Source organism: Balaenoptera physalus, assembly GCF_965194825.1.
Source record: "Balaenoptera physalus genome assembly, chromosome: 2".
Taxonomy (NCBI): domain Eukaryota; kingdom Metazoa; phylum Chordata; class Mammalia; order Artiodactyla; family Balaenopteridae; genus Balaenoptera; species Balaenoptera physalus.
The window spans coordinates 147,168,627-147,181,498 of record NC_138883.1 but is presented as its reverse complement, the minus strand read 5'-3'; the positions used below and the strand labels follow the sequence as shown (position 1 = coordinate 147,181,498).

The 12,872-nt window shown below is 44.2% G+C and overlaps 1 protein-coding gene across 6 annotated transcripts in view; it reads right to left on the bottom strand.

Moving 5' to 3' along the window:
• The window catches only part of LOC309654578 (5-formyltetrahydrofolate cyclo-ligase), a 298,235-nt gene that overhangs the window by 157,512 nt on the left and 127,851 nt on the right, over window positions 1–12,872 (bottom strand). The window lies entirely within an intron of this gene.

The window sequence follows — 12,872 nt, the reverse complement described above, 5'->3', positions numbered from 1 at the left end:
CTTTCATCATGGACCTTCCTCTGTCTTTGAGCTGGAGATCCCCCCATATACACACCTTGGTTGCACATTGGAGTCACTTAGGAAGCTGTTTCCAAATATTAACAGGGGTGGGAGGGGCTGGAGAAGGATAAGCCCCAGGGATTTTAACATGCAGCCAAGACTGAGAACCACTGCTTTAGAGCTTACGTCTGCTCTTCCCCCACATCATTTGTTCTAAACTCACTGAGGTACTCTGGGGTTCCCCTACATGGGTCGTGTTACTTCACACCTCAGGGCCTTTGCGCTTGCCATTCTCTCTGGCTAGAAAATCTCCCCATGATTTCTCTGTCTGCCCATCCCACAAGATTCAGCCTCAGTGTCACCTCCTCCGGATCTTTCCCCAGACCGCCCTGGACACAGGTTGTTGTTCCTCTACCCTCAGGCATTTTTTGCATAAATTTGCTGACACTTATCCCAAGTTATTTTCATTATTTTTTTGTCCTGTATCCCTTCTAGAATCTGAGTTCTTTTTTTAAAAATTTTTTTTAATTTTGTTTTTTCACATCTTTATTGGACTATAAGCGCTTTACAGTATTGTGTTAGCTTCTGCTGTACAACAAAGTGAATCAGCTATATGTATACATATATCCCCATATCCCCTCCCACTTCAGCCTCCCACCCACCCTCCCTACCCCATTGCTCTAGATTGTCACAAAGCATCAAGTTGATCTCCTTGTGCTATGCAGCAGCTTCCCACTGGGCATCCATCTTACAACTGGCAGTGTATATATGTCCATGCCCCTCTCTCACTTTGTCCCAGCTTACCCTTCCCCCGCCCCATATCCTCAAGTCCATTCTCTAGTAGGTCTGTGTCTTTATTCCCATCTTGCCCCTAGGTTCTTCATGACCACTGTTTTGTTTGTTTGTTTTTAGATTCCATATATATGTGTTAGCAGACGGTATTTGTTTTTCTCCTTCTGACTTACTTCACGCTGTATGACAGACTCTAGGTCCATCCACCTCACTACAAATAACTCAATTTCGTTTCTTTTTATGGCTGAGTAATATTCCATTGTATATATGTGCCACATCTTTGTCCATTCATCCATCAATGGACATTTAGGTTGCTTCCATGTCCTAGCTATTGTAAATAGTGTTGTAGTGAACACTGTGGTACATGACTCTCTTTGAATTATGGTTTTCTCAGGGTATATGCCCAGTAGCGGAATTGCTGGGTCATATGGTAGTTCTATTTTTAGTTTTCTAAGGAACCTCTGTACTGTTCTCCACAGTGGCTGTACCAATTTACATTCCCACCAACAGTGCAAGAGGGTTCCCTTTTCTCCACACCCTCTCCAGCATTTGTTGTTTGTAGAGTTTTTGATGATGGTCATTCTGACCGGTGTGAGGTGATACCTCATTGAAGTTTTGATTTGCATTTCTCTAGTGATTAGTGATGTTGAGCATCCTTTCATGTGTTTGTTGGCAATCTGTATATCTTCTTTGGAGAAATGTCTGTTTAGGTCTTCTGCCCATTTTTGGATTGGGTTGTTTGTCTTTTTGATATTGAGCTGCATGAGCTGCTTGTATATTTTGGAGATTAACCTTTTGTCAGTTGCTTCGTTTGCAAATATTTTCTCCCATTCTGAGGGTTGTCTTTTCGTCTTGTTTATGGTTTCCTTGGCTGTGCAAAAGCTTTTAAGTTTCATTAGGTCCCATTTGTTTATTTTTGTTTTTATTTCCATTTCTCTAGGAGGTGGGTCAAAAAGGATCTTGCTGTGATTTATGTCAGTGTGCTCTGCCTATGTTTTCCTCTAAGAGTTTTATAGTGTCTGGCCTTACATTTAGGTCTTTAATCCATTTTGAGTTTATTTTTGTGTATGGTGTTAGGAAGTGTTCTAACTTCATTCATTTACATGTAACTGTCCAGTTTTCCCAGCACCACTTACTGAAGAGGCTGTCTTTTCTCCATTGTATACTCTTGCCTCTTTTATCAAAGATAAGGTGACCCTATGTGCTTGGGTTTATCTCTGGGCTTTCTATCCTGTTCCATTGATCTATATTTCTGTTTTTGTGCCAGTACCATACTGTCTTGATTACTGTAGCTTTGTAGTATAATATGAAGTCAGGGAGCCTGATTCCTCCAGCTCCATTTTTCTTTCTTAAGATTGCTTTGGCTATTCAGGGTCTTTTGTGTTTCCATACAAATTGTAAAATTTTTTGTTCCAGTTCTGTGAAAAATGCCATTGGTAATATGATAGGGATTGCATTGAACCTGTAAATGGCTTTGGGTAGTAGGGTCATTTCACAATATTGATTCTTCCAATCCAGGAGCATGGTATACCTCTCCATCTGTTTATGTTATCTTTGATTACTTTCGTAAGTGTTTTATAGTTTTCTGAGTACAGGTCTTTTGCCTCCTTAGGTAGGTTTATTCCTAGGTATTTTATTCTTTTTGTTGTGATGGTAAATAGGATTTTTCCTTAATCTCTCTTTCTGATCTTTCATTGTTAGAGTTTCTGGGGTGTCAGTTGTAATCTCTCCTTTTTCATTTCTAATTTTATTGATTTGAGTCCTCTTCCTTTTTTTCTTGATGAGTCTGGCTAAAGGTTTATCAATTTTGTTTATCTTCTCAAAGAATCAACTTTTAGTTTTATTGATCTTTGCTATTGTTTCCTTCATTTCTATTTCATTTATCTGCTCTGATTTTTATGATTTCTTTCCTTCTACGAATTTTGGGTTTTCTTTGTTCTTATTTTTCTAGTTGCTTTAGGTGTAAGGTTAGATTGTTTATTTGAGATTTTTCTTGTTTCTTGAGGTGAGCTTGAATTGCTATGAACCTCCCTCTTTGAACTGTTTTTGCTGCATCCCATAGGTTTTGGATCGTCGTGTTTTCGCTGTCATTTGTTTCTAGGTATTTTCTTTAATTTCTTCTTTGATTTCTTCAGTGATCTCTTGGTTATTTAGCAGTGCACTGTTTAGCCTCCATGTGTTTTTATTTTGCACAATTTTTTCCCTGTAATTGATATAAAGTCTTGTAGTATTGTGGTCAGAAAAGATGCTTGATACAATTTCAATTTTCTTAAATTTACCAAGGCTTGGTTTGTAACCCAAGATGTGATCTATTCTGGAGAATGTTCCATGTGCACTTGAGAAGAAAGTGTATTCTTCCGCTTTCAGGTGGAATGTCCTAAAAACATCAGTTGGGCTCCCGGGGGCCCAAGTGGGCAAGGGAAACCTGGTCACACTCCCTTTTCATCCTCTGCCTTCCCAATGGTCCGCCAATATCCCCCTTCGGGCGTGGGATCCCTTCCTCTCCCTCAGCCTCCCTTCAGGGGCACTGGTCCCGTCCCGCCTCCACTTCTCCTCTCCCCCTCACTCCCCTGCATGCCCCATGTCCTACCCAGTTGCTGGGGGTTCCCCTGTCTCCTTAGGTGTCCATGGTCCCCCACTGGTGCCTCGTAGGTGCCCTAGTTGTGCGGAGACGCAAATTCTGTGTCCTCCTAGTCCGCCATCTTGAGTCTGCCCCTCCTGAGCTCTTTGAGAACACAGGTGAGCATTCTCCTCTGTGTCTCCAGCTCATAAGATCATCCATGATAGATAACAGGCTCTCAGAAATACTTCTTAAATTCATAAATTTTACTTTTGTAAGAATGAAAACCATCACTGAGCAAGGAAGACGCCACTTGTTCTTTGATTCTGCTCTTCCTACCTATGGTAAGCTTGACCTTGAAACCCCATGAGTTGAGGCCAGGTTCCTTCACCAACCAGGTGACCACCGTCCCGATTTTCATCCTGACACACAGAGAACACAAGTAGATCCAAGAGCTGACCTTGCACACTCAGCCCCTCCAAGTGGCAGCTCATGAGGCAGCTGGTGTACAGCTGCTCCAGCCAGGCCCGGGTCCCAGCCGGGCCCTCCCTTACCTGCTGTCCTGTTCCCTGGACTCTGTTTGCAGGACAGGACAAGTCCTCTTGCCCTTTCCCGTCACTCGGGGAAACATCCATATATGGATTTAGCTTGGAGTGCAAAATTCCCAGAAGTACTCAGATTTAGAATGTGAAGTAGGGAGCCTCAGGAGTGGAGGGTGGGGCTGACAATTAGCACATCCTTTCAGAGTCTGTGATCCACTCTCACACATACTCTCTCTTTCAGGCCTCTAAACTACTCTTGAAAGCAGACATTATCGGCCTTCCCTGGTGGTCCAGTGGTTAAGACTCCGTGCTTCCACTGCAGGGGGTGCAAGTTCGATCCCTGGTCGGGGAACTAAGATCCCACATGCCGCAAGGTGTGGCCAAAAAAAATAATAAAATTAAAAAAAAAAATTTTTTAAAGAAAGCAGGCATTATTATCCTCATTTTACAGATAAGGAAACCAAAGCCAGAGGAAACAAGGAATGTGTCTCACATCACACAGCTAATCAAAGACAGAGTTGGGATCCAAGGCCAGATCTCCTGACTCAGGAGCCTGCACCCCCATCACTTGGTGCTGCCTGATTTCACTGGGCGCATTCCCTAGGAGAAGTTGAAGCGGGGTTTCTCAGCCTTGGCACTATTGACATTTGGGGCCAGATCATTCTTTGTTGAGGGAGGCCGTCTTGTGAATTGTAAGATGTTTAGCAGTATCTTTGGCCTCTATCCACTAGATCTCAATAGCACCTCCTGGTTGTAACCACTACAACAAAATGACTCTTGAAATTGCAAAATAACCCCAGGGGGCAAAAATCACCCTGAGTTGTTTGCACGTTCAAGGATTTTTCCGCATTACAGTCACAAATCTTACTTTCAAATGACTGCAACTTATTCTGGTTAACTTAAGGGGGAAAAAAAGGGAAGGTACTGGAATAATATTGGACAACTCATAAAATTGATGGGGATTCTTTAGATGAGGTTCAGAAGAAAGGAGAGAGACCAGGGAAGGTCACTCTACTAAAATCACACCGTGGGAAGACTTCATTGTTTCTTTCAACAAATATTTAACTTTACAACTTGGGATTGAGTGCCTACTATATGCCAGGTACTTGGGATACATTAGCAAGTGAAACAGACAAAAGTACTCATCCTCATGGAGTTTGCACTCTAGTGGGGAAAAGCATATAAATAATAAATATAAAAAGTAAATAACATGGTATGTTAGAAGATGGCAAATGTAGCCTTTTGAAAATGTAGAGCAATGTAAGGGGGACATGGGTGCTGGGTGTGAGTAGTGACACGTCTCATTAACTATGAGTCCAGGCGAGACATCACTGCCACACTCACGTCACTACTTCTGGCCCCTGCTGCCCATTGGAGACCACTAGGGTCACTGCTCCTCCACGATGGTGGATGTCACTACGAGGGGGATGAATTCTATGTTCCCTGTTTCTTTGCAGGGCTAGCTCAGCTTCTCTCAGGTGTGAGAACTGCTTGGACAAACCTGGGTCACAGGAGTGCATCCCAGCTCCCAGGACACAGGACAGCAGGTATCTGGCCATATCTGCTTCTGTAGTAGTGAAACGGAGCAGGACCCTATGGACCTTGCCCCCCATGTCCTCAGCCTGCCTTTGGTATGTGGAAAACGTTAGCCAAAGAATAAGTTTAATCAGAGAAGTGAGAAAATGCAGAAACAAAGAAAAACAGTCCAACAAGACTAAATAATAAGGGGACTTCCCTGGTGGCACAGAGGTTAAGAATCCGCCTGCCAATGCAGGGGACATTAGTTCGATTCCTGGTCCGGGAAGATCCCACGTACCATGGAGCAACTAAGCCTGTGTGCCACAACTACTGAGCCCACATGCACAACTACTGAAGCCTGTGAGCCTAGAGCCCATGCACTAACAAGAGAAGCCACCGCAGTGAGAAGCCTGTGCACTGCAACAAAGAGTAGCCCCCGCTCACTGCAACTAGAGAAAGTCCGTGCACAGCAACGAGGACCCAACACAGCCAAAAGTAAGTAAATAAATAAATAAATAAATAATTTTTTTAAAAAAAGACTAAATAATTATAGTTCAGTCATTAAGCAAAGTCAAGGACCTTTAGTTCCTCCTCAAGGGCTACAGATAATATTCTGAGCCATATCCTGTGAGCTGTCTTATAGATACTGACACCCACACCAGGTGGAGAAGTTAACTACGTGATGACCAGGCTGTAGCTATGATACAAACTGCCACAATTCCAAGAACTGGCCTCAAGGAAATGGGAACAAACCAACCCTGGAACTGAAGATTAACTGTACCTAAAACAATCAAGATGACGCTGATCAGACCACCAATAACCAAGTTCAAGATGACTGTCAGAGCTGCCTGTGCTGTTTCTGCATGTGGCCCACCTCCTTCCGTCTATAAAAGCTCTTGCCCACTGATTGTCAGTAGGGGGGAGTTGGCCTTCGGACAGGAGTCCGCCCTCCCACCCCCGTTGCCGGCATCCAAAACAAAGCAAACTTTCCTTTCACCAACTTTGCCTCTTTATTGGCTTTTGAGCGGCGAGCAACCGGACCCCACTTTCAGTTGCAGTAGGAGGTAGGTTCCCTATCCCACTAAAATGTCCACATAAGATGCCAGGCAGAAAAAAGAAAAGGACGGCCACTGTGAGGACATAAACCCAGAAATCAGGCCAACTGGCAGGGCAGATGAGAGGAATGAGGTAACTATTTCAGAGCACATTAGCAGGGGGTTGATGAGAGGAGACCAACAGAAAAGATTCTGGTCTCAGAAGCGGGCTCAATTGAGCCCATTATGTGTCTTCTTATAAACAGGTCCTTTTTAAAAAAACCCAACAGACTGTAAATAATTATGTACAAACTCAATTTCCACTTCAATGAGTCTGTGTTAAGCAAGGTCTGATGAAGAAAAACTGAGCCACTTAAATTGCTGTTTCCATAACCAGTACTGAGTATCATATTTAAATTTGTAGAAACAGTGATTAGGGCACAGAGGGTCACCATTTCAAACACAGCATCCTTCTCCTATGTCATATTAAACACCTCTTATAGCTGTTTGAATGTGTGGTCCTGATTCATCTTCTAATTGTTGTCAAGATACAGTTCAGTGGTGGAGGTTAAAAAAAACAAAATGTCTGGGCTTCCCTGGTGGCGCAGTGGTTGAGAATCTGCCTGCCAATGCAGGGGACACGGGTTCGAGCCCTGGTCTGGGAAGATCCCACATGCCGCGGAGCAAATGGGCCCGTGAGCCACAACTACTGAGCCTGCGCGTCTGGAGCCTGTGCTCCGCAACGAGAGGCCGCGACAGTGAGAGGCCCGCGCACCGTGATGAAGAGTGGCCCCCGCTTGCCGCAACTAGAGAGAGCCCTCGCACAGAAACAAAGACCCAACACAGCCAAAGAAAATTAATTAATTAATTAATTAATTTTTTAAAAAAAACAAAATGTCTAAATCAGCAGAGAAATGAACATGTGTGCTCCTTCCCTTTCAGTTCATCTTTTTAAGGCTGTTTGGCAGTCATCATTGGCGAGGTTTTCATGCTGGCTGGTGGAATCACAGGTAATGTTCACCTAGGCCACACCGTCATGAGCAGCATCCCTCTGTTTATGGTCAGTACCCACAACTGACAGGTAGCTGTACCATAGTGGACATGAAGTATTTTAATACCGGCTGATAGAACCTTTGGGGCAATTGGCCCTTCTTTTATAATAAGTCATGAAACAGGGATTTGGAAGTGACCTTACAGGGCATGGAACCTACTCTAATTCACAGGTGTTAAAAAGAGAGTCCAGAGAAAGAAAAGGATTTCTTCAAAGATGTGCAGCAACTCAGTGTCTTTCTGGTTTCCCTTCCTGGTTCAAGATGGGAAAAGAATGAAAATAGTATACAATAAGCAGCACCTGGAACAGCTCTGTTCCAGTAGCCACATTTTTTAGAAGTCAAAAAAAGACAGGTAAAATAAGTACTACTAATATATATTTTTATTTAACTCAATAGATCCAAAATATTATCACTTCGACATGTAATCAATAGAAAAAATTAATATGAGATATTTTACTTTCTTTCCTTTATACTTTCCTTTATACTATTTTCATGGCACATCTTAATTGGGAGTGTGGCTACTGTATTGGACAGCATAGAAGCTGGTTTAGTTTTGCATCTGTGAAGTTCCTTCTCTAATTAGCAAATGAGTTCTCAAAACATCTTTAAGAGTTGGCAGAATGAGAAAAATTAATCAACTAATTAGAAATTTAAGGTTAAGCCTTTGGAAGAATTTCACTGCCTTGTAATGTGTTTCCAGGGAAGAGGAGTACATTTCCCTCTTTGGTGATTTCAAGGAACAATTAAGCTCCACAGATAGTCTTTGATGCCGGCTGTGCTGGGCTCTAGGGAAGCCCCATCAACAAGACAGGCTTTCCCTGCCCTCCGAGTTCTTGCCCCTCAGCGGAGGAGTGCTCTGTGCTGGGAGGGCCACCAAGGGCTGAGGGTGGATGGACACCACACCTGTTCTAGCATTGCTTTGTGAGAAGCCTGTGGCCATATGAAAGAAAATAGTACGAAGTGTTGGAACTGAGAGTGCTAAGAAAGCACTCCTCTTCCCTCTAGATTTTAACCAGCTGAGAGATGCCACAGAATTCAGATGAGCACCACTGGGTCAGTCTGACGGCTGCTAGTTAAACCCATGGATAAAACGGGCTTTCTTCTCCCTCCCTGTGGATTCAATGCCCTCCTAGTCATAGAGAGAATAGCTGGACAACTCTTAGCGGGCTTATCACATGGAGGAGGTCGCGTGCCAGAGTGCCTGCAGCCTGCCAGGGGAAAGAGGGCCAAGGAGAGGGGAAAGTGGGCTCTGCAGAGTCAGTGCCCTTTTCCAGTCTCACTATCAGATGAGTCATCCCACCTCCCCTGGCATGGTAAGGGTGGTGCTTTCTCCCCAACCCCTCCGTAACTCAGGATCCCCAGGGAACAGGCTGGTCAGGAGCTCCTGGTGTGGAAATGTCAGTTCCTCTTACACACGTGTTCTGTGGCCGTAACGCTGAAGCACGTGGTCAGCCAAGAGTGTTAGCATCCCCTGTGAGATGGGACAGAAGAGGAGACCAGCCTGTCATCAGGACAGGCCCGCTCCTGCTGTGTGTGCATCACACTGCAGACACAAGCTTCTCTTCTGCGACTGGTGATGACCTGCTCAGCTTTAGGCCCCAAAGGACCCTGGAATGGAACCAAGCAACATATTAACTACAGGCCACCCTGAACTTCAGGCCAAAAATACACTCACTAGTCTAGTTCCAACTTTGAATTATGCCAAGTCACACTGTCTGGAACAGGCTACTCGGAGACAAAACAACAAGTACAAGTGGCAATACAGAATTTCTCCAAGAATTACAATGCCAGTCACATAGATAATGCCCTAGCTGGAACTAGTCTGAACCCCTTCCCATTTCTTATTTCCTGGGAAAAATTGAGGTCCAAAAATTTAAGTTCCCTTCCCTTGTAACTTGAAGTTCATGCAAATTCTCACAAATTTTTCTCTTCCTGATCCCTCAGTCTGGCATTTCCAGCCATGGTGTTTTCACCCAGAGTCTGGGTGGAGAGAAGTTTCTTTCAGCAGCTTGAAGTCTGGGTTCTCTGTTTTTGGAGTGGTTGAAGCTCTTGTAGGTGCAACATTTTAGACTCCAAGTGTCCATAGGATACAGAAAATTATCACAGCACCAGCCCTCAACCATAGTCACCCTCAGACCCTAGAGCAGTTACCCCAGGGAACCATGCCCAATGGCACCCAGACCCACATTGCTATTGTCGGCAAATGATCAAGTAGAGATGTAGTGGCCTCTTGGGTAAACAGAAAAATCACAAGAGGAAAGCGAAATCCTTCTTTGTTTCAGCCCTGCCAAGGATGCTGGCCCGTCTACACTGGCTGTCTAGAATTCCCCACCAATGAGCATTCACTCAAGTGGAAGGAATCGCTCATTAAGGGTGTAATTGTGCTCCCAAGTCCTTCCCCTCCCAAACCAGGCAGAAGGCCAACTGTCCCTCAGCCCTGGGGCTTGCCCTAGAACCCTGAATAGAGGCAATGCCCTCTGCTACATGCTTTACCCTGAATCTTGCCTTTCCAGCTTTTAATTTCCCATGCCTTGGTTAAGCTTCTCAATTTCAATGGGAGTATAACCATTCCTTTCCACCAACCTTTTCCCTGTTCCAGCAGGGTTTAATTTCTCCTGGCTCCCAGTCCTTTAACCAGAGCTAAGAAAGAGGATGAAGGTGGAAAACAAGCAAAAATACATTTACCTTCTACCCCTCAATGCTCAGCAGTACATAAATTGTAAAAGCTAGAAATCAGAGCACGCGCACTTGAGCCTTATGCCCCAGGGACCAGAGTAAAAACACCATGAAGGGTCTTACCCCTACTCTGCAATCTTGGAGGAAGCAAAGCCCTTGCCCTCTCCATGTAGGACTCTGAAGTTCCCAAGGACTGAAGCTGCTTTTTCAGAGGCGATTCCCTAAGAAAAATCTTCCCGGGACTCTATACCTCGGCCTGAGACTAGACCTCTGCATGCTAAGAGGAGGTTCCAGGCCAGCCCATCTTGCCTTAAGATGGACACAAGGCAGAGCATTGCTTGGGTAACCAACTGGTCCGTGAGGTCCACTTGTAATAAAGAAGCTTGTTTAGTCAGCATCTATTTAAGGCGACTACACACCTACAAACATCAGTCACGATGTAAGCCCATTGCAGATCACAAATAGCAAACAGTCTAACTAAACCTTTCAACCCAGCTGCACCAGTCAAATCTTGCCATGTAGGACTGTGGTCATTGACTTTTTTGTTAAGTGGCTATTTTATATACATTTTTTATTGAAGTATAGTTAATGTGCAATATTATGTTAGGTTCAGGTGCACAACATAGTGATCCAACAATCAAATACATTACAAAATGATCACCACAACAAGTCCAGTAACCATCTGCCACCACACAAAATTATTACAGTATGATTGCCTATATTCCTTGTGCTATGTATTACATTCCTGTGACTTATTATTTTATAACTGGAAATTTGTATCTCTTTCTTTAAATTAATTTTTATTGGAGTACAGTTGCTTTACAATGTTGTGTTAGCTTCTACTGTACTGCAAAGTGAATCAGCTATAAATCCCCTCCTTTTTGGATTTCCTTCCCGTTTAGGTCACCACAGAGCACTGAGTAGAGTTCCCTGTGGTCACTGACTTTTGACGGTTTCTTATTAGGGGTCCCGGTCAGCCCATCATATGGTGAAGATTCAGGGTGCTAGTTAATCACACCTCTCTCCATTCCACATTGTGAGAAATAGACACAGAAATTTTATTGCTGGTACAGTTGGATAAAATTAGAAAATGGGACTTGGACCCAAGGGCAAAGTGCTCTTTTTCCCCTCCAGCTGCAAGCAGAGTATCTGAATATCTGAATAATATCCTCAGGTCTCTCCCCCATCCACAACTCCACCACGCCCCTATGGGAGAAAAGCCTGCCTCTGGTTACTTATCACGTGTAGGAGGCAGAGAAGAAGAGAGAAGGCAGTGATAGAAAGATTCTAAAATAGAGAGAGCTATGGAGAAGGTCAGGCAAGGACACACCTGTGCTGTGGCACTCTTCCAAACCTCACCTATTAGGCAGCTCACCCCTCCCACGGGAAGAGCAAAGAAGGAGTGGAGAGAAAAGCAGACGCCACCGCCCAGTGCTCTCAGGGGGTAAGTTCCCATTTTTCTGGCTGGCAGTAAGGGGGGGAGAGGAAATGGATGCTTCCACCTGCAAAAATATAGGAATAATTCACTCTGATACAACTATTCAGTAATTAGTAAAATTTCGCCCCAGAAGGGCTGTTAAGACCCCAGAGAAGCTAACTGACTTATTCAAGGTAATACAATAAAGCTAACCTGAGATCCCAGACCTTTTATCCTGAGACCAAGTATGTTAATTTATTTCTTTCTTAAGCTAACAATTACTAATCACTCATCATATGCCAAGCATATGGTATCTATCACATTTAATCTACATAAGAATCTTATGAGGTGGGGTCTATTTTATGGCCATATTATAGATATAGAAATTTGGGCACAGAAAGGTTAAATAACTTCCCCAAGGTCACACAGCAAGTTAAAACAAAAAACACAAAGTCAGGCTTCAGACTCAGTCTGGCTCCTGGGTCTGTGCACTAACTGTACTGCTACAGACAGGCAGGAGCCTGCTCCTAGAATCTAGACCCATGATTCAATCACTGTTCTCCCCGGTTCTTGCCTTGTGGGAGATGCATGCTCAGGCATGGAATGGACCTGGTAGGATTGTCAGGGGGCTCTCTCCCATCTGCCCAGGAGGAGGCTGACCTCCTTATCTCCTCCTACACTCACAAAAACAGCCCCAAACAGTTACTTGGTTAGAGGTAGAGTGGTTGGCAAGACATTATCCCTGCTCTATGGAACTCACAGTCTTCTCGGGAAGACCAGCATTGAAAATAAGATTATTACAAGACCATGTGGTATGTGCTCAAGCAGAGGGTGTGTACAAGATCCATGAGGGTACAGAGGAGAATGTGATTAACTTCTGTATCAGGACACATATGACACGTTCGAGCTGGGTCATTTGAAGAGAGACTAATAACGGGACTACCTGCAAAGGCGAAGCCGGGGATTAGGTACAAAGCCTGGGACTTGCAACCACCAGAAGCCATCACCAACCCTAAGTCTGCTGGACAGCCCTCTAGACACATGTCCCCTCTCCAGATTCCAGAAACTACACATCATCTCCAGGAAAGGTGATCTTATAAAAACTAATTCTGCCACATAGCAGAATCGCCGAACTCCCAGTTCCCTGAAAGATATAGATAAAGGCCTGACACACATTCCTAAGCTGTTGTTACGGGAAGCAGACCTCCACCCAATGAAAACTGCTGACCATAAGAACATAGACCCTAGACTGTTTGAAGCCAGAAGGTTGATGACGCTTGA